The sequence below is a fragment of the Hyperolius riggenbachi genome, chromosome 10 (assembly GCF_040937935.1).
Source record: "Hyperolius riggenbachi isolate aHypRig1 chromosome 10, aHypRig1.pri, whole genome shotgun sequence".
Lineage (NCBI taxonomy): Eukaryota > Metazoa > Chordata > Amphibia > Anura > Hyperoliidae > Hyperolius > Hyperolius riggenbachi.
Genome location: NC_090655.1, coordinates 105,832,042 through 105,853,321, shown reverse-complemented (window position 1 = coordinate 105,853,321; position 21,280 = coordinate 105,832,042). Strand labels below are relative to the sequence as shown.

General features: G+C 41.6%; 1 protein-coding gene across 1 annotated transcript in view; it reads right to left on the bottom strand.

The window, feature by feature from the left end:
• The window catches only part of TLX1 (T cell leukemia homeobox 1), a 224,614-nt gene that overhangs the window by 73,192 nt on the left and 130,142 nt on the right, over positions 1-21,280 (bottom strand). The window contains exon 4 of the transcript XR_011024309.1: positions 6,960-7,061. The gene's annotated coding sequence lies outside the window, so the exon portion shown is untranslated. The remainder of the gene's footprint in view (positions 1-6,959; positions 7,062-21,280) is intronic.

Here is a 21,280-nt window from a genome sequence, read left to right as displayed (position 1 = left end):
CAGCATTGCTACAGCACTTCCATGTAAACTGTTGCACCACCGCTCACTGCCGCTGCAGTGCCAGGCACCCTGACACTCTCCCGACATCTGCCCACATCCATGACTACTACTTGTTTTTTAGTCTTCTTCTTCTTCTCTAACTCTGACTGAAGAGTCCCTCCCAGCCACTGCTCTCTGACAGGCTCTTGCCACACCTTATTGGGCTTACTGTTCCCCTCTGCACCGTTGCACCCCAGTCAGGGGCGTAACTACAAATCATGGGGACACCCACCAAAACTTTGATGGGGCTTCAAATTTTCACAACCTTTTGTTGACCCCCCCCTCAACTCTCACAGCCTGGGTGCCTACCTTTTAAGGGTTGTAAAGAGTGTGGACATAATAATCCTCACACCCATGACAAGTGTGGCCCCAAAAAACCTGATCTGAAGAAATGATCCCCTTATCCGAGACAGTAAAGTAGTAATTGGGGCCCCTTTACAGCTCTGAGTCCCTCTCCAGCCGCAGTGGTTGCTCCCCTGTAGTTACACCTCTACCCTCAGTCCTGGTGTTACACACTCCCACACTTTACTCTTCATTGCCCATACAGTTATCCTGCTTGCATTTGCCCCAGATTAATATCGTCTGTATAGAAACATAAATTCATAATTCCCACACTGTTCAAATAATGTGCTGTATACTAGCAGTGCTGTGCACATAGCATGTGTTATATTGCTGGTGTAAACACCAGTAAAAGAGATTAACTATGTTTTATAGATTTTTGCGGTTATAATGGAGTAAGCCCATGACATCCAAACAGACAACTATGGCTCACAAGTCCTATTCACTACATACTAGTTTATTCCTGACAGATGCCTTTTTTAAATTAGTTTTCAGTGTATGTTTAGTTTTAATTGTTTATCTTCTAATACATAAGATGTAATTCTCTATTTCCCTAGTGATTGATGGATTTCTGTAGACCACTCTGAACTGATGTGTCATTTTATAAATGTAATCCTTCCTTTGAATTTGGCTTTAAGACATGATTTGACTCAGATGTTTATTGGCCTGGGCCTCGGACAGGAGTTCTTGTACAACTTATTTTGTGTTTTCAAAATTTCAAATGCGAAATGTCAAGGTGCATTAAATAAAAGTATACCCTCCAATTTCCGTATATAAGCTATTGCAATTAATCGGCGCATATGTTTCTCCCTTGCTATAATCTGCTCTAATATATTGCTAAAACCAGCTTTTAGGTCCTTTAGGCTTTTTTCTCGCCCGGGTAGCTGCAGGAAGTGAATCCCTCCCCCCCGTCAGCTTCTCTGGTGCAGCCTGCAGGCACTGGGAAGCGCTTGGTACAGGCAGCTGGGAGGCATCTGTGTCATGAAGGAACATCTGAGTGCAGCAACAGCTGGCGCATGTCAAATGCTGACACATGTGGGGCTACAAGCGCTGTCATTCAGCTGCATTAAACTGCAGCCTGAAAGCGCTCAGGAACCGCCAGCAGCCTCCCGTATTAAAGAAGCAAGGCCTTTTTTGGCCATTTTGTTGCCCAAGCAAGATACCTTTTTCCCTACCCCAGTCTTGTGAAACGGAAGATTGTAGCCTATATTAATTAGTTTTGCAGGCACCAACTACAAATTGGTAAGTTATGTACAGAAATTATGTTGTTTCTCAAAATAAGTCCATAAAGAGTTATTACCAGACCAGATATTCCTCCCCAGCCCATAATCTCACAGAACCCACATAACATACCCTTCCTATAATTATGAGGATTTTGTAACCAGTTTATAAAACATTATACTGATTATGTACAGCCTGGGTCTTCACTAGTGATTGTAATGTGCTCATTTCCCTTACAAGGAATTTTGTGTAAAATTTAGCAATTACAATGACAAGTAATCCCAATTTCGAAATTGAGTTGATTTTGCGTAATCCCTTCGTAAACTCCACATGTTATGCAGCAGTTGTAAGTTATTTTCATGCTTAAAGGGAACATTCAAGCTGGAAAAAACAAAATAAAATCCACTTACCTGGGGCTTCCTCCAGCCCCTGGCTGCTCTCCTGTGTCCTCGCCGCAGCTCAAGTGGCTCCCGGTGTCCTGCGCTGCAGAAGCCGACCTCGCCAGGTCGGCTTCCTGTGCGCTTCACAGCACGGGTCACGTGGTCCGGCTGACATCATCAGTTCTGTAATGCACAGGCACAGTAGTTCTGCGCCTGCGCAGCACAGATCTAATGACGTCAGCCAGACCACATGACCCGTGCCGTGGGGCACACAGGAAGCCAACCAGGAAGCCGACCTGGCGAGTTCGGCTTCTGCAACGCAGGACACCAGGAGCCACTTGAGCTGCGGCAAGGGCGCAGGATGGCAGCCAGGGGCTGGAGGAAGCCCCAGGTAATTGAATTTTGTTTGTTTTTTTCCAGCTTGTACCTTCCCTTAAAAATTGTGAAAAATGTTCACGCAAACTGGAATTTGCATCCAAGTAAGTACCGCCGACTGTTGCGGTTATTTGCAAAGCCCCTATGCATGCTATCATTGTCAAATTTGCTAGGTATGTTTGGAAGAATAGTGGAAGCAAGTAAAAAAAAAACCTTTTTTTTGAGAAAATAGTTTTTGAGAAAATAATTCAAAAATGTTTTTTAACCTTGGTAAAATGACATTTTGTTGCAGTACACTTTATTGTATACCAAGTTCCGAATACCCATTTTATACAGTTTAAGAAAATGGACAGTGTGGGGTCACCTTCCCAAGCTTCTGTAACCCCTTGTCACCCATGCAGGCTGGTATAGCTAGAATTAGGATCCCAGACAGTGTGGGGCTCCACACCTTGGGCTATACCAGCCCACATGATACCTCATGTGGGGGCTTTGGAAGAGAGGGGTGGCTACACCTCCCTCTCTTCCTCACCTCTGGTGCCCAGGAGGAGGTGGGGCCTGGAGGGGAATTATCGTGGAATCTGGTGGTCCCCTTGATGTTCACCCCCCCCAAGTGAAATGGGTATAGGGGTACTAATGCGCCCCTTACCCATTTTCACAGAGTTAAAAATGAAACAAAAATGTAACAACAACAAAGTATTATTCTTAATTAACCATAAATACCTTTAACTAATGATCCTACAGCCATTATCCTCGGAAATGTACTATTACAGAGGTACAGAATGAGACAGGGGTGCACATGTGTGACTGGCCAATTTACAGGAGCTCCCCATGGGACAACAGAGTGACCAGGGAGGATAGGTAGAGAGCCCACGGCTGACATGGGGCTGGAGAAAGCCTAAGGTAAGTATAAATGCTGCTGATATTACCGTTTAAGGTACGCTTTAATAAGCTATAAAGCATACAGTAATAATGCTTGTGATTTCCTATTAGTGCCCGTTTCCACTATCGCGAATCCGCATGCGGGCAACGCATGCGGATTCGCACAGTCAGTACAAGTGGATGGGACTGTTTCCACTTGTGCGTTTCCCCGCACGTTTTTCTGTGCAGAAAAAATCTGCAGGGTAGGGGCCTCAGAATTCGCCTGCGTGTGGAATGCAGGCGAATCGCACGCAATGTATTTAATAGGGAAATCGCATGCGTTTTCCCCATGCGTTTTTTGCCGCGATTTCGCATGCGATTTCGCATAGGTACCCATGTTAATTCACACAGGCAGTGACATGGTTAAAATCGCATACAGCCTTACCTATGCGAAATCGCATGCGAAATCGCGGCAAAAAACGCATGGGGAATCGCACCCGCATGCGATTTGCCTGCGGTGATTCGCCGGCGATTTCGTAAGGCTATAGTGGAAACGGGCCCTTAATGCATTTGTTTTGCTATTTATCCAACGCAGACTTTGATTTGCGCTCCCATGGCCAGGAGCATTCTGCACCTGCGCAGTACTACTGCGTAAGCACGGCCGGCCGCCCATGCGCAGTGGAGTGCGACTGGCCCAGACTGGCCAATAGAACAAGGGGAACCCCATCAAGGAGAGAAAAATGTACGGATGTAGACCAATAGTTACCAGATAGTAGCTTTTAGGGGTAGTCAATGAGGTGCAAATACTTCCAAGTTAATGCAGGCGTATGCAAATTTTGTATGCAAATGTATGCAGCTTTAAAATGGACCAATCGAATCCTATCAAGGTGGCATTCAATTGCTCCGTTTTCACAGTGCATACATTTGCATAATTGTGCACCAACTCAAAAATGTTTCCATCTCATTGACCATCTCTAGCAGCTACAGAAATAAGTATACCCGCTCTTCAGTGCGTCTGGGATGCTACTTGGGGGAAATTGTACGCATTTTGCCACAATGCAAAATCACAAGTAATGCTTTCTTATAGGGCTGCTGCCTATTTACAAGCCATCTGCAATCCTATATTGTGTTTAAAAAAAGATTCAACCTGCACTACTTTTCCGTGTAACACATGCATCCAAATAAATCATGCTAATAGGGATGAGCAAAAATTTCACCATTTCACAAATTTACATTGAGGTCTATGGGGCCAAATTTTGTGGTTTATTTCAAAGCCCCCATACATGACATTGACACCAGATTTGGTGTGTATATTCAAGGGTAACCCAGGGAACATGACAAACTAAGAATTTATTTTTTTAAAAAGACCTTTTAGTTTCTGAAAAAAAAAATGTATTTAAGGGTTAGAGGGGAAAACAATTTTAAAACCAATGCAGTCATACTGAAGTGGACTTTGGCTCATTGTTATACATGCTACTGCCACCAGATTTGCTATGCATGCCAGGGTCAATTGTGGGCACATGTTAAAATGTTTTTTTTTAAAAAGACCTTGAAAATTTTGAGAAAATTGATTTTAAAATGTTTTGCTTAAAAATTAGCATTTTAAATCCAGTGCAATCAGGCCCGGCCCTAGACTTTTTGCCGCCTGAGGCAATTTTCAAAGAAATCGCCGCCCCCGCCCCCCCCTCCCAAGCCGTGGGTGTGGGGGGCCGCCCGAGCTGGAGGGGATAGCGGGCAGGAAGGGGGTATTGGGCCTAGCGGCGGGGAGGGGGGCAGGACCCCCCCCTCCCTCGCCTGGGTCCCCCGTCCTCCGCTCCCCTCCAGCTTTAAAAAGTTCCCTGCTGGCTGCAGCTATGTGTAAGAGGCAACGGACAGGGATCACTCACCTCTTCCTCGTTCCAGGCCAGCCTGCGCTCCACTGACGTCACTTCCTGCTACGCCGCAGGAAGTGACGCCAGTGGAGCGCACGCTGGAACGAGGAAGAGGTGAGTGATCCCCGCCCGTTGCCTCTTACACATAGCTGCAGCCAGCAGGGAACTTTTTAAAGCTGGAGGGGAGCGGAGGACGGGGGACCCAGGCGAGGGAGGGGGGGGGGGTCCGACCCCCCTCCCCGCCGCTAGGCCCAATACCCCCTTCCTGCCCGCTATCCCCTCCAGCTCGGACGGACCCCCACACCCACTGAAGTGCCGCCTGAGGCAAAAGTTTCACCCCGCCTCATGGGCGGGCCGGCCCTGAGTGCAATGTTGAATTGCAGCAGCTTCAGTGTCCTTAAATGAATACTATCGATACCTAAGTGTTCTAAAATGACAGTGTGCAAATAATGTCTAAGTTGCTGTGTAAACATTTTCCTACTTTTCATGTTAAATATCAGAGGCAAAAACTGTAATTTATTGAGGGTAGGATTTAGCTATATTGGGACAAATCAATTGCAGAAGGGGTGTCTGCTTCAATGCACAGCCAGAGTTGCATATCAGACTACAGAAAGCAAATATTAACATATCAAACTCTGAAGGCAAAAACAGTATGAAAAGCTGTGGCATTTAGTTACATTTCCTCTGCTCTCTTCACACACTTCAGTCAGACACACAGGGCACAGGATCTGCAGCTGTTGGGAGCTCTCTCTCTCTGTCACACACATAGCTACACATAGAGTTAACTGATCAAGTGTGAGGGGAATTTCCCCTCTCCTCATGGCTCAGTCAGCCGTCAGTTTTGGCGTCAGTAAAGATTGAAAGTATTTTGCTAACAGTAAACAAAGAAGTTGCTACTAAAATGTATACACCAGTACTTAGCTGCACTTCCCAAACAATTCTTGTGTCAATTGAAAAAAATATGTGAATCAATAGTATCCCTTTAAGTTTGCCATTGAGCTATTTGGCGAAACTTTAATTTTGCATTTTCCAAACATCTTACCAAATGTTAATTCACTAAGGATGTTACCACAAGACGCAAGCTGAAATTAAAGAGCAGTGAGGTAAATTACCGACTTGTGCGGTAGATACCTCAATGTCAGTAAATATCAGTTTACAAAGATTAGAGCATTCAGCAAAACCAAGTGAGATGTTGGGTATTTATCTCCCACACTACAGCCAATAGTAAGCACCGCCCAGTCCTGCTACTCCCACCACTGGTGCCGATATACTGCTGGGCAGGGCAAGTTTCTCTCCCACCAAGCAGCAGAGAAAGAGCCAGCACAGAAGAGGTTTCCCCAGCAGCCCTCTAGACATTAACCCTTTAGATTCCTGCTCCAAGATGCTGAGGAGCAACTGGTGAAACCGTGAAATCATTTAAGCATGATTTGTCTTATGTTTATTTAAACTTTATCTAAACTCAGGCTATTAAAAAAATGTTAAGGAAGAGCGATAGATCAAACGGTGCTAAAATGGGACATTGGGATAGTGGGAGAACATCACATAGCAGAACGCAGCTTGCTGCTGAGGCCTACTCCAAAGGTGGATAAACTTCTACTGTTTACCGAACAGGTCTTGGTGAGCTGAAGCCAGATTTTTCTGTAAATTACTGAACTTCTAAAGCACGTCTGAAAATCTTTGGGAGTTTGGAAAAAAAGTCTAAAATACTTACCTGATTTTTTTCAACGAACAGTTCTTTGTGAATTAAAGCAATTGCTTGGTAGGGAGGGCCCCATGATATTGTCCGCTGTTACAAATAGAACAAGGGGAAAGAGGCACCCAATATATATAAAATACTTTAAAAGCAATAAAATGAGAAACAAATGAGGTGGCTTACCTCAAAGATGACAATTTTATACAAGATGAATTGTTTATTAACGAAAGCACAGGCAACGCGTTTCATGGTAACTTGCCCACCTCCTCAGGCCAGATAAAGTGCCTATAAGTATCAAGAGAGGCGCTTAGTGCTACAGTAACAGCATTATATCTAATACACTTGTATATAATATAAAATACAAAGATAAAAAAATGCAAGAATACAAAAGTACAAAAATATCCAATAATCAATAATTGATGCAATTGTCAATAACTCCATATAATATATATAATCTGTATAATTCTATTAGATATAAATATGTATTAGATACATTTTACTGTGATTTTAATGCAAGTCAACAGAAGCATTTTTTAAAAATCACTCAGAAAGCGCTGAGGGTCAGAAAAGCTGTCACAGTGTGTCTACAGCCTTCGGGCTCCTTCACACTATAAGAGCTTTTTAAATGCTGGTGGTTTCAAAAGTTCTTTCCAATACAATGCTAGCAGTGATCACATGCTTAAGTAGGAGACCTTGGGCAAAACTCCCTAATGCTGCTACTGCCTATAGAGCGTGTCCAAGTGGCTGCAGCTCGGGCACTTTGAGTTTAAATGTTATTTGTCTTGTCTTGTCTAAGTAAGAGCAAACTCATAACATTACTATAGCAAGAGCTTTTAAAATCAGAAGCGCTTACAAAAAGCCCTTGCAGTGTGAACCAGCCCTTAGGGCCCTTTTCCACTACACAGCTTAATCGCAAAATCGCCAATCGCTATTGATTTTTCAATCGCTAGGGTTTTACTTTATCATAGAAATCATGAGAAGTATTTTCCACTATAGTGATAGGATTTGGAAATCACAAATCGCAATCTCTTTCTGGAGCGATTTTTATTATAGTGATAATGCAATGCAAATGAAAAATCGCAATCGCATAACAGAATTAATGTAAAATCGCAATCGCTGGCGTTTGTGATTTGTGATTGCGATTGCTAGTGGAAAAGAGCCCTTAGGGTGGGCATACAGGGAGAGAGGGAAGACAACAGCCATTCTGTAGAATGCTGAAATGAAAATAACATATAGAAGTATAGTGGTCATATCCATATATCTATTAGTGAACCTAGGAAGAGGGACTTCACATCCATACCAAAAGCAGCTCTTCTTCCGCCATCCATTTCCTGACACAAATGTAACTGTTGTGCTCCGTTCTGCTTCCTGTTGCCAGGTTTGGTATTGTGTTAGCCCAAGACTTTTGACTGTCACCCATTTCCTGTTTTCAAATGCATTTGTTAACTGTCACATTGAAACTGAGATGCCATGAGAATTTCTCTGTTATATAACGTTACAGTTTTATCAGTGAATACACACCATGCAGTATAGCCGTTTTAGAAACGATGGCAGATAGTATTTTGTGCCTATGGAGTCTTGTGTCCTATGTACACGTTTTCAAAGAATCCATGATGAATGATACATTAAATATAAGTATTGTCCAAACTATGGGGCTGATTCTCTAAATGCACCTCATGTTTTATCCAACGTTACTTACCGTATTTTTCACCTCAACTAGAGATAATGAATGAAATAAACAGAAAATGTCTTTTTAATGAAAAAGAGTAAGATCTATAGCAGTGCGTTAATTTTGTACTACAACCACTGGTTTACTCCACCCCAAGGGGTAAAATCCCGCCAAACTAATATTATAAAGTACAATGGTATAATTATTGAGCTCAATAGCTGTATGTTTTACAGTAAAAAGTTATATTTTTATATACAGTGGGATGTGAAAGTTTGGGCAACTTTGTTAATTGTCATGATTTTCCTGTATAAATCATTGGTTGTTATGATAAAAAATGTCAGTTAAATATATCATATAGGAGACACACACAGTAATATTTGAGAAGTGAAATTAAGTTTATTGTATTTACAGAAAGTGCGCAATAATTGTTTAACCACTTCAGGATTCTGCGTACGCTTAAGTACGCCCCTGAATCCTGAAGTGGATACCATGGAAACGGCCCCATGTCAGTTCACGGAGGGTGTTACCCTGCGAGCCGCCGATCGCGGCTCGCAGGGTAAATGTAAACACACGGGGAAGATCTTCCCCGCTGTTTATATGTATACGGCGCTGCTGCGCAGCAGCGCCATAGCGGAGATCGGCGATCCCCGGCCTCTGATTGGCCGGGGATAGCCGGCACCTGATAGGCTGAAGCCTGTCCTATCCGGCGCAGGACGAAATTCCGTCCTGCGCCGCTCACAGGGGGAGGGAGAGGGAGGGAAGGGGAAGGAGGCCAGGAAGCGCTGCGAAGGGGGGCTTTGAAAAGCCCCCCCCCCCCCCCCGCAAACAGCCGGCGGCGATCAGACCCCCCCAGCAGGACATCCCCCTAGTGGGGAAAAAAGGGGGGTAGTCTGATCGCCCTGGCTGCTATCTGATCGGTGCTGCGGGCTGGAGAGTCCACGCAGCACCGATCAGGCAAACCACCCCCTGGCACAAAAGTGGTTAAACAAAATTAGGCAGGTACATAAATTTGGGCACCGCAACAAAGAAATGAAATCAATATTTAGTAGATCCTCCTTTTGCAGAAATTACAGCCTCTAAACGCTTCCTGTAGGTTCCAATGAAAGTCTAGATACTGGTTGAAGATTTTTTGGACCAAGTCTCTTTACAAAACATCTGTAGTTCATTCAGGTTTGATTGCTTCTAAGCATGGACAGCTCTCTTTAACTCACACCACAGATTTTCAATTATATTCAGGTTTGGGGACTGAGATGGCCATTCCAGAATGTTATAGTTGTTCCTCTGCATGAATGCTTAGTGGATTTTGAGCAGTGATTAGGGTCGTTGTCTTGTTGAAAGATCGAGCCCCGGCGCAGCTTCAAGAGAACCCGAGGTGGGATTTACTTATGCTTGTGGGGCACAGAGGCTGGTTGTGCACACTAACCCCAGCCTCTGTTGCCCCATGGTGTGCCTCCAAGACCCCCCTGCGCGCCGCTATACCCCCCGCAGTGCTGGCGACACGCAGCGTGTCGCCAGCACAATGTTTACCTCTCGCCTGTCTGTTAGCGCCGATCCCCCGCCTCCTCCGTATCGGCGCTACCCGCCCGCGTCCCTTCCCTCCTGCTGATTGGAGGGAAGTGACGCGGGCGGGTAGCGCCGATACGGAGGAGGCGGGGGAGCGGCGCTAACAGACAGGCGAGAGGTAAACATTGTGCTGGCGACACGCTGCGTCTCGCCAGCACTGCTGGGGGTATAGCGGCGCGCAGGGGGGTCTTGGAGGCACACCATGGGGCAACAGAGGCTGGTGTTAGTGTGCACAACCAGCCTCTGTGCCCCACTAGCATAAGTAAATCCCACCTCGGGTTCTCTTTCAGCTTTGTCACTGATTCCTGGACATTGGTCTCCAGAATCTACTGATACTGAGTGGAATCCATGCGTCCCTCAACTTTGACAAGATTTCCAGTCCCTGCACTGGCCACACAGTCCCACTGCATGATGGAACCACCACCATATTTTACTGTAGGTAGCAGGTGTTTTTCTTGGAATGCTGTGTTGTTTTTCCTCCATGCATAACGCCCCTTGTTATGCCCAAATAACTCAATTTTAGTTTCATCAGTCCACAGCACCTTATTCCAAAAATGAAGCTAGCTTGTCCAAATGTGCTTTAGCATACCTCAAGCAGCTCTGTTTGTGCTGTGGGCGGAGAAAAGGCTTCTTCTACATACAGCATCTCCTTGTGTAAAGTGCCCTGGATGGTTGAACAATGCACAGTGACTCCATCTGCAGCAAGATGATGTTGTAGGACTTTGGTGCTGGTCTGTGGGTTGACTCTGACTGTTCTCACCATTCGTCGCTTCTGTTTATCCGAGACTTTTCTTGCTCTGTCATTTTGAGTCTTAACTTGAACTGAGCCTGCGGTCTTCCATTTCCTCAGTATGTTGCAAACTGTGGAAACAGACAGTTGAAATTTCTGAGACAGCTTTCTGTATCCTTCCCCTAAACCATGATGGTGAACAGTCTTGGTCTTCAGGTCATTTGAGAGTTGTTTTGAGACCCCCATGTTGCTACTCTTCAGAGAAAATTAAAACAGGAGGGAAACTTACAATTGAACCCCTTAAATACTCTTTTTCATAATTGGATTTACCTGTGTATGTAGGTCAGGGGTCACTGAGCTTACCAAGCCAATTTGAGTTCCAATAATTAGTACTAAAGGTTTTGGAATCAATAAAAAGACATCAGTGCCCAAATTTATGCACCTGCCTAATTTTATTTAAACAATTATTGTGCACTTTCTGTAAATGCAATAAACTTCATTTCACTTTTCAAATATCATTTTTTATCGTAACATCCAACGATTTATACAGGAAAATCATGACGATTAACAAAGTTGCCCAAGCTTTCTCATCCCACTGTACACTTTTTCTCCTGATCTCCAGGATTGCGGTCAGCTCCTGTCTCTGACTCTGAACTCATATATCCTCAGAAAAAAAATAACATAGCGCAATATTGCTGTCAGCAACAAGATTCCTTCACCACACCTCTGTGATGCAGTAGGGTGCTCATAGCCAGATGACCACACTTCTTCACCAACATATAGAAGCAGCGCGCTCACCAAAGAGCAATGCTGACCACATTACAGACCAACCAACTCACATATATACAGGTGTTTGGTCCGACTAACTCTTCAACCTAAGGACTGTCCACTCCTCCTTTACATTGGTCTTATAGTATTGCTACTGATATGATACAGATATACCACTTGAAGCCTTTACTCCGTTGACTCACTTATACCTTTAAAGAGAACCTGTAACAAAAAATGTTCCCCTGGGGGGTACTCACCTTGGTAGGGGGAAGCCTCAGGGTCCCAATGAGGCTTCCTCCTCCGCTGTAGCTGCAGGCAATCCAGCGCTCGCTCCCCCGAAGTCTGCTGCAATCCACGCTCAACAATCCTGACAAGGCTTGCTATATTTACCTTCCCTGGCTCCAGCGGGGGTGCTGTTGCATCTCTCAGCATGGAGATAAGCGGAAATAGCTGATCTTTGTCGGGATCGCGCTGCTGCGCAGGAGACTTGCGCCTGTGCAGTAGCGCGGGCCGACAGCAATCGAGTGGGGAGCCGATATGGCTCCTGTGCTGGAGCTGGGAAGGTAAATATTTACACCCCCGCTGTTCAGAGGGCCAGAGCGAGACCGCCGTGGAACACAGGAGGATGGGGGAAGCCTGGATAGGATCCGGAGGCTTCCCCCTACCAAGGTGAGTACCCCCAGGGGAACTTTTTGTCATTACAGGTTTTCTTTAAAGAGGAACTTTAACCAAGGATTGAACTTCATTCCAGTCAGTAGCTGATACCCCCCTTTCCCATAAGACTTCTTTACCTTTTCTCTAATAGATCATCAGAGACATCTGCATGCTCAGATTGTGGTGCAACCCCTCCCACAGTGTGATGTCACGACCAAGGTCCTGACAAATCTCTGTCAGTCAACCTCGTTGCTTTGTGGGAAATAACATTTTTTTCCAACTACCAAGCAAGCAATATTTCCCCGGGCATGGAACTCTCAGTAATGAACATTCCGCACAAATCACCTGGCAGGACTAAAGATGTCACTGCCTGTGATAAATCTCAGAATGCAAATATCTAAAATAAAGGGGGGAATAAAATGAGGTGCCTTAACTCAAGGATGAAAACTTTGAATGGTAAACAACGAACTTTAATATGCACTTGGCAACGCGTTTTGTGGGTCTCAGCCCACTTCAGGCCGAATAAAGTGCCAGAGAGATCAAAGCCAGAACAAAGGTGCCTTTGCTCTGGCTTTGATCTCTCTGGCACTTTACTGGGCCTGAGGAAGTGGGCTGAGACCCACGAAACCAAGTGCATATTAAAGTTCATTGTTTACCATTCAAATTTGTCATCCTTGAGGTAAGCCACTTCATTTTTTTTTCATTTTAGCTGTTTTTAACACAGTTTTAGGCTACCCTGGCACCTCTTTTCCCCCTTTTTGTGTTACGTACCCTCCCTCAGGAGGGATATTATATTTGGTCAGGTGGCTGACACCATCCTTACAACCATCTAAAAATTTTTGCACCAAGAGAGCGACCACATCCAGTTTGACTGGACACCAGAGTGGAGTAGAGTTTGTGCATCTCCACCTGCCTACAATGGTTGGTTGCCCCTCTGCAACATCTCTTTGTGAGTACCTCTACCTACTCTACTTCAATTGTCCAATTGTTACTGCACCATCGGGGCTCCCATAGTCTCTCTGTTTTTTTGTTTTCTTCCAGGGTGTTTTCTGTTCAACCTACCCATCCAAATATCTGAGATAATCTATAATCTATAGAGAATCTACAAATGAATATTGTAAAAATTAAGCAATTTTATTAATTATTTTATTTTCGTTACAGTTCTTCTTTAAATAACTTTAAAGCATACTTGCATAGCATGATACTGTGATAATGTAACAAATAAAAAGTGGTAAACTTACATGTTCCATGGATAAAAATGCACATTTAAAAACACATGAAGCTCCTCTTCTGGCTTCTGTCAGCCACCGCCTTGCAAGCTTCACCCAACATGTTTCGTCGAATGACTCATCAGGGGTGGAGCTTGTCAAGCCATTAAGTGCAATATTGAGTGAAACTGACTTCCTACTGTCACCTTTGGGGGAAGCTGGTGCTTGTACCACGGTCCACCTCCACTCTTCAGTGCTTGCTGAAGGGGAGGGTGGCTATTAAAAGCACTGACTTCTCGTCTAGTATTAGAGTCTGTGGTAGTCATGGGTAAAATAGTATGACACGGTGTTTTTGTAGTATGACAAGTGTGATTTTGAATCAGCTCTGGAGTTTCTGAGATGCAGCATGGGGGTTGTGGAAAGGGGCATTTTTCAAGGGACGAATCTGCATTTTTGGCGATAGCCGGCTGAGAGCAGCTGACTGTCGGCAATAGGGAATTGCATGCGAAGTGTGAAAAAAGCCGGCATTTTTTATTTTCCCACTGAGGTAAAAGTGTGACCTCTGCCTAAGTGGCTCAGATAATAATAATGGCTGTCCACTACACATAGTGATGCCATGTGACCCCTGAAATCTAGTCCCCCATTAGGTAAGTTTGGTGTGTTGGAGACACACTGTTAGTTTAATTAGGGCACAAGAATTATTAGAAAAAAATATAGAATTTGTCTTAAATTCAGAATATATGGTATTTCCACATAGAGGATTTATGCTGCAAAGCTTGCAGGCATCATTTATGTATATATTACATTATATTCAGGCAGTCTAGGGATCAATATGATTTTAAAGATTAGTGTTACACTTAAAAATAACTTTACTTTATACATATTAACCCCTTCAGCCTTCAGTCGTTTTTCACCTTATGCATTCGAGCAATTTTCACGTCCCATTCATTCGCCAATAACTTCATCACTACTTATCACAATGAATTGATCTATACCTTGTTTTTTTCACCACCAATTGGGCTTTCTTTGGGTGGTACATTTTGCTAAGAATTATTTTTTTCTAAATGCATTTTAACAGGAATATTAAGAAAAAAATTGGAAAAAATCATTATTTCTCAGTTTTCAGCCATTATAGCTTTAAAATAATACATGCTACTATAATTAAAACCCACGTATTTGTTTTGCCCATTTGTCCCGGTTATTACACCATTTAAATGATGTCCCTATCACAACGTATGGTGCCAATATTGTATTTGGAAATAAAGGTGCATTTTTTTAGTTTTGCGTCTTTCACTATTTACAAGCTTATAATTTTAAAAATATTAGTTGTATACCCTCTTCACATGCATATTAAAAAAGTTCAGACCCTTAGGTAACTATTTTTTTTTTTTTATTTTTTAAATTGTAATATATTTTTTTCTTAGTTAAAAATTTTATTTGGGTATTTTTTGGGTGTGGGAGGTAAACAGTTAATTTTAAATGTAATTTATGGTGTCTTTGTGTAATAAAAATGTATGTGCATGTAGTTTTACTATTTGGCCACAAGATGGCCACAGTGAGATTTTTTTTTGTATTCTGTGAGCGAGCACGCTCGCTCACAGGAACTACAAGGAGGACGTGATTTTTTTTATTTTTTTCAAAAAGACAGCGGGCCTCTGAAAATAAGCCGTCGGTTTTTCTACCAGTGACTTAGATCAATGAATGGGAACAGTGTTCCCATTCAATGATCTCTGTGCTACCATGGGGGGCGACAAGGGAGTGCAATTTTATTCATTAACCATTTTCGCCTTTTGGACATGACTTTCACATCCAAAAGGCGAAAATGGTTAATAAATAAAATTGATAGATTTTTAAAAATACTAATTTATAAATTATTTATTAAATGTTTGCTCATTGTAAAATCTTATCCTGATTTACATTTTTTAATATATCAGTGATTCCAGGATCTTTACTACTGGCAAGTTGACAGTGGATTTTTTCCCCTCTGTAAAAATGAGCAGCAAGAGCATCACCTGATCACCCAGGGTGCTCTGAGGCAGAAAGCTGCATTACATCATAGCCTATGCTAAACATCACTGGGAGGACAGGTTTACATATCAATATACAGCAATATATAGATATAAGAAGCATTTTGTAATGCTGAAACGTACAGGATAATGTATGTAATAATTAACCATTTCTGCCACCCGGACGTGAAGCTCACGTCCGGGCGGCTGCTCTGCTGCGGTGCCGCGCTTCGGCACGCGATCGCGGGCGCGCCCCCGTGCTGTCCCCCGGTAGCCCTGAGATTAGTGAACGGGAATATGGTTCCCGATCACCGATCCGTGTCCCCAGCAGAAAAACCAAAGCGCTCCTACAAGAGGCTTCAGTCTTTCTGCACGTAAAGTTTTCCGCGTCCCCCTTGTGCTTCCGGTTAGCGAGAAGCACAAGGAGGGAAAAAAACCTCAAGGTGGCCATCTTGTGGACAAATAGTAAAACTACATCTACATATTTTTTACATTACAATTTACACATATAATAACATTAAAAAGTAACTGTTTATTTCCCACACCAAAATATTACCCAAATAAAATTTTTAATGGAAAAAAAAATTACAATTAAAAAAAAAGACATAGATAGTTACCTAAGGGTCTGAACTTTTTAAATATGCATTTGAAGGGGGTATACTATGAACATTTTTTAAATTATAAGCTTGTAAATAGTGATGGACGCAAAATAGAAAAAATGCACCTTTATTTCCAAATAAAATATTGGCGCCATACATTGTGATAGGGACAAAATGTAAATGGTGTCATAACTGAGACAAACGGGCAAATAAAATACATAGGTTTTAATTATGGTAGCGTAGATAATTTTAAAGTTATAATGGCCGAAATCTGAGAAATAATGATTTTTTTTCCATTTTTTTCTTATTAATCCTGTTAAAATGTATTTATAAAAAAATAATTCTTAGCAAAATGTACCACCCAAAGAAAGCCTAATTAGTGGCGGAAAAAACAAGATATAGATCAATAAATTGTGATAAGTAGTGATAAAGTTATTAGCGAATGAATGGGAGGTGAAAATTGCTCTGATGCATAAGGTGAAAAATCCCAGCGGGCTGAAATGGTTAATATCCTGAATAATTTCTCATGTTCTGCTTTGAGTCATTATGGGTCTTCTTTAAGCTGTCCATATACAGTACAATCTCATTGTACAATTCTTGCAGAATTTTATTAACATCTGTGTAATATGTGAGCCAACAGAGTGGATGTAGTTTGGATATACAAGCTGTGGATAGATGACAATAACACAGTCACATCAAGTTTTTTTTTTTCTGTGGCTATTATTATGGTGACTTGCTATAGTAGATGTACGAGCAGTGAAATTTTACTCTTTGCACTTTCAAATATTCAGTCAGGTACAGAGAAGAAAATGTCTCTGTATATGATTAAGGGTTGCTGAGTGAAACTTCCATGCTTATATTTCTAGGCTATTTGGACACTGCAGTGTACATTTTGGATAATATTTATTTATGTATTTATGCCCAAGAGCTCCCCCTGCTGGCTTTAAATAGTACATCCAAAATATCCTTGTTTAATACTTCATTTTCCTGATTTCTTGAAAAAAGAACTGGATGGATACTTGATCCATGAACCATTCTGGTTCAGAGCCAGAGGTCAAAAGAGCTCCAATCTCAGAGCAAGACTTTTAATTTCCTATATCTCTTCTACAAAGTGTATTCTTTATTTCTGTTATTCATAGACTGTGTTAGCTGTAAGGAGGCAATCCCGTCTAAAAATAAAACTGAAGGCAGAATGTTCACATACTGGTATTTTGTTTTCATCTAAGCCCCTAACTATCTTCTCCAGATAACCTCACTTTACTTTTGTTATAAAGACTTTGAACATAATTCATAATTTTCTGTCATGAAAACACAAACACCGGCGGTACAGCTAATTTCTTAGATCTAAAGATAAATAATATTATTCCATGTTCCTTAGGGGAGAAAAACAGTTGTCAGACTTCCTGTATCCTGGGCTGCTTTGAACAAAAGCCATTCTGATAACCTTTTTTGTCAAGTCAAGTTTTTTCTTAATGCATAACTTAAGAACGATTAAAAACATAAAAGAAAAGTTACTTTTGCTGGAATGTTAAAATGGGTTCAACTGAACTGATTTTGTTTTTATAGATAAAAAGGAACAGATCGAGAACCTCAAGTAGTGTATTACTGTGAGTAAAAAAGTATTAAGTATTGAAATTATACTCACAAAGGTGGGGAGCCTCCAAAAGCAACCACTGCAATGCACAGATGGGGAAATTTTCCTGTCCCCACGCAGGCTAAGAAGTTGTTCTTTGTAGAATGACGAAGTTGAGACACACCCATCAATTATCCATTATGTTAAATGTGCAGAGATACCAGTAAAAATTAAAATATTTAAAAATATCTTAAAAATGGAAGGGGGGGGGGGGGTAATTGATGGACTTGCCTCACCACAGACGACATGAATGAATTGTATCATAAGGGATATAACATTTATTTCTTACTCCAATATAATCAGAAATGCGTTTCGCGGGTCTACTGCCAGCTTCCTCAGGCATGGTACAAAAAAGGAACAACTGGAAAAATGCCAGGACCAGTTGTAGCGCCACTGACAGTTTTTCAGTAAGCACATTTTTGACCAATTCACTGCAAGATCAAATTTGAAAATTTTGTTAGCTCATCCCTTTTCACAGCCATGTGCCCAGCCATGTCCATGTGGACAACAATGACTTATTTAAATGTTCAGGAGCTCTTATCATATATAGAATTAAATTGTATGATTCAATAGTTCAGGATTATTTGCTTAAAACATTATTTGGGAAATATTTTGCTAAACCATTTTACAAATATTATTAGATAAAAAAAACTAGACCCCATTAAATATTTAGCAGTGAACTAAAAGGAAGTTTTGCAAATATTCTATTACTTCAAGTGTTAATAGTGTAATGCAAGAAGCAGTTTTTTTTTGGGGGGGGGGGGGGGGGGGGGGAGGGATAACATGTTATTTCCATTTCTTTTTTATCCTAACTCCGGAAATAGCTCAACAACCATGAAAGCCATAACAATATCTAAAGAGCGGGTATTTCTGTTAAAGACGCACTTTAAACCTGAAGAGCTTTTGCAGAAAGGAAGAGTCAATTAACACCATTTGGGGAATTTTTAATTGCTCTATAAAGTATAGAGTAAATAATTAGCCCCAGCTCATTTGATCCTATGAATTTCACTTGACAGCTGTAATTTATGACTGGCAAAGTGTTTCCTTATACCTCTTTATTCAGCATCTCAACTTATTGCAGTAATTGCTTAACAATAATCTTATATTCTAATGAGTTTAAGAGTAAATCACTCATTATGTTTATTTAACTGTTAATTACAAATAATTGCCTTTTGAACACGTTTAATGGTAACTAAAAGCCTACTGTCCAGAACGAAGAAAAATAAACACATGAATCTGTTAGGGACATTAGGATATGATTATGTTAGGAATTACATTGTGAGCCCCTCTGGGGTACAGAAACAGACATGACTATGTACACTGTAAAGTGCTGTAGAAACTGCTAGCAGAATACAAATGTACAGTACAATAATAATAATAATATTAATAATAAAGTGAATAGAGTGTGTTCCAGTATGCCCGGATTGAGAATATGTGACCGATATCTGGATGAATCACACCGATCAAGCAGGATGGAATATATTAGTCAATCATAAAGGAATTGGCTTCTCTTCACATGATTTTGATCAACAAAGAAACAAAGAATCGATTTTTGGATTCAGACCATGGAGGCACAACATCATTCAGATTGATTAGTGAAGGTGAACCACATAGGATATCACTTTTAGTGCGTGGGCCGCTAGTCGATCGACTTTCAATCAACCACACTGTAGTTGATTGCGCAATAAAGTTGATCGCTTAATCGCTCGATGCAAAATGGCTAGATATATGGATACCTTAAGGCTTTAGCTAGACAATCCTACGAACCTCAGCACACTGTTGTTCCCTCAGTGACCAACTCCATGATGGTGGAATCGGCCCCTCCATGGATGCACACAAGGGCATACAAGGGCAACCTGAAACTTCCAGACTGTTGACTACATCCACCTCTAGCTCGGCACCAATGCATTTGGAGTGGTCATGAGGGGGTAGGGGACAGCACATTTGATCACTTTGATTTTATATAAACATTAAATCTAATGAAAATCTTTTGACACTTTAACATTTTCAATATCAAAAATGTCATTGTAAATAGGTTTGAAATGTTGGTTCTTTTGTGGGGTGTGTGAGGAGCGGGGAACAGTAGTGAGTGGAGAAAACTTGCAGCTGTTTCAGTAAAATCACTTTTAGGCAAGATTTCTTCTGAAAATTATCTTACTGTGCAAAGTGGTTCAAAGTGGTAAGTGGTAGAACTTAGTATTGTATAATCCTCGGCGCTGTATTTGTATTGACCTCTCCTCTGTGCAGCCTGCAGCCACCCAGTGCTCACACAACAAAGAGATGTGGCCACCACCAAGGTAAAAAAAACACAATCAGGCTGATTATCTTACACATCGTATCGTACAGTTAAAAACAGCAACTTACATCAAGGGTCCATGCACACTGGACCCAGTTTCATAAAACCGCATATTGCACTAAAGCCAATTGTAAAGCACACCTTAAGTCATACACCACCACTGGTAGAGCAGAAGCACGGTTTTCCTAGGTTTCTGCTTTCTGCTGTCATCAGGGGATGGCAGAAAGCTGAAACCTGGTCGGGAGAGGAGAATGGGTAGTCTTCTGATATGTGAAGCTACAAATAAACTGTACCCCTCTGGGTAAGATAATCAGCCCGATTGTGGTTTTATACCTTGGTGGCCACATCTCTTTATGGTGTGAGCACTGGGTGGCTGCAGGCTGTCCATTGTGGATTGGGAACCTTTGGCTGCTATAACTACTGTTCAGCGCTCATATCATTCCTGTTTACCAGTGTTAGATCATGTAATCAATCGAGTGGAGTATGGCCACCTTTAATGTGGCCACTAATAACACAATTTGCTGAACGATCGATTACAAATGATTTTTCATATGAACAATCGTAAATTATCATTTGGGACCACTAATGGACTGGAATCTCCAAACCAATCTGATCAGATTAATGAAATTGATCCGAATTCTGGTTCAAACCGATCCATCTGATCGGATTGGTTAGAAGATTTTGTCCATTAGTGGTCCCAAAAGATCATTTATGATTGTTCATACGAAGAATCGTTCGTAATCAATCGTTCAGCAAATTGTATCACTAGTGGCCACCTTTATACAGTTTATAGAAACAACGGTAAATTCTAATCAACTATAGATCAAAAGTTTGTACTGTAAAGTGGAAAGCTAGCCAGAAAACAGCGAAGTAAATTCTCAATAAAATTTTATTACAAATCGGACTAAAGCCAGCATGTTCAATGCGGTCAGTCAGCTGCTGTGTCGAGGACCACCTCTTTAATTGGTGAGAATTGACAGTCATATAATTAGATTTAACTGAGTTGTGTATGGCTACTTTTAGACTATTACCTAATTCAATTATACACAATTTGTTCAAGCATCAGTAATCTGGTGCCGTAACAGGCTATCATTGTCACTCATGGGTTGACTGATCTGTTACAATGGTGGTTGTAGAGCCAGTGGGCCATAAAATGACTTTTCTATGGGACTGTTACAAGCAGTTATATGCTACTGACCAATTAAAAGAGGTTACAAATTGGATGCAACATTATTACAAAGAAAGTAAACTTGCTTAACCATATATATATATATATATATATATATATATATATATATATATATATATATATATATATCCCTCAAGCCAACATGTAACCCTAGATATAATCCTATAATATTACATTAAACCAATGACA